Source organism: Cupressus sempervirens, chromosome 3, assembly GCF_028749045.1.
Source record: "Cupressus sempervirens isolate cs-2001-9-10 chromosome 3, ASM2874904v1, whole genome shotgun sequence".
Lineage (NCBI taxonomy): Eukaryota > Viridiplantae > Streptophyta > Pinopsida > Cupressales > Cupressaceae > Cupressus > Cupressus sempervirens.
In genome coordinates, this window is record NC_143120.1 from 593,209,050 (window position 1) to 593,210,894 (window position 1,845).

A 1,845-nucleotide genomic window follows, 5' to 3' on the forward strand; every position below is an offset into this window, starting at 1 on the left:
AAAGATGTATGAGTGCTTGCTTAATTATTGCATTGTATAATGTAGGATGTGTTTACCAATGTAATGAATCTATACCTACCAAATCATAGATCATGGATCTGTATGTATGCTTGATAGCTTGGATAGAGAAGGAGAGGAAAGAAGAATGGACATGGACCTTCTTACTCAATTGGGAATTTCTCTACTAATCCATCATGGAAGATAAATTTACACAATCAATAGAAAATTTTCCTTGGAATAGATGGATAAGGACCTAGAGATCTTGAATGGATGACAACCTTTAAAATTTGGAGCCAAGTCCTTGCTTTCTTGATAGAAGTCACCAAAAAGCTATTGAATACACCCTTGACATGAATACTTGAGAGTGGATGATTACAATTGATGGGTGTGATGTGATGTTTGCTTGGAAGGAGATGATCTGAGATGTGAAAATGAGGGGGAAAAGCCTCCATATATAGCAATTTCAAAGTCCAAATTCATTAAGGTCAATTGTGCTAGGCAGGAAAATGAAAATACATTGTATAGGGATTGAAACCAATCAAAATTCAACCCTTGAGGTATAAGTCAAAATGGTTTTGAACTTATACATGGTATAGGTCAAAATATGTTTGACCAATTTACTCAAAAAGTGTTAGGCGGTTCAAGGAAAAATAAAAAGATAAGTGAGAAAATCAAGCATAAATGTGTAAAAAATCCAAAAAACAATTAAAATGGGGCCTAATAGGTCCTAGAGCTTCCAAATTAATAGTTGTTAACTTTTTAGAACTATGCAAGATGAAATCGAGTGATGTTGCATTCTAAAAGTTTTGGTTGGACCTTAAGGGCCCTTAGTTAAATATCATTGCAATCCTTGTAAAGTTATTTTCTTTGTAAAACATTACCATTGTTGGAAGTAGGAAGAATTTGAGTTTATGGTCATAGTGTTTCAAGGCAAAGAATATTTATGCAAGCACACATCGACAAAATTTATACTTATGGAATTTATGATTGAGAGAGTAGATGTTAATGGTAGTTAGATATACTACGAGACTTGGCTTCTCCTTGAAGCTTCGGTAGCTTACAATGATAACAAGAATGAGATTGTTGAACAACTTGTTACAAAATCCAAACTTAGTGTACAACACATTAAGGCATCCCATTGAAAGATGCATTTTTGGAGGATAAACACACAAGATATTCTCTTAGTATCAACTATTTTTTGTCTTTTCTTCTTTGCCTTTCGTGTATTTATACATAATGTGTGTGTCAATCAATTGATTTACATCATTTTGTTGCATGTTTAAATCCACATTTTAATTTTTATATCAATTTCTTTTCTTACCATTATTTTTATTTTATGTTGCTTATTTACACATATTCATGCTTCTTTTCTTATTTTTACCATTCTTATTTCTCTTTTGGGTTTTATTGTATCTCTAGAATTTGTCCATATTTTGTAGCTTTTTCATTTTCACTTGTTGACTTTTCCTTCTTCTTTAAAAAAAAAAAGCAAAGGTGGACAAAGCCACTAAATAATATTTATTATTATAAAAGCCAGTTCAAAAACTCCATAGGGAAAGAACTAGCAAGAAAACCCTATTTCATTATTCATGTACAATATATATGATCAGGAACAAAATCCCAATATTCCAAAGTCTCAGAGTTTAAATTAGGACATGTTTGGCTTCATTGTCATTCAAAAAAAGGCAAAGTGATAAGAGTTTGAAAACACTTCATTTAATGCACTTAAAACCTCTGAGTAGAAGCCACCTCCATATGAAGATTAGCCACACATGAGTTTCCCATAACTGCTCTAAGATAAAGGACTAAAGATAATTCATAGAGTATCTTGCATCAATCTAAAGA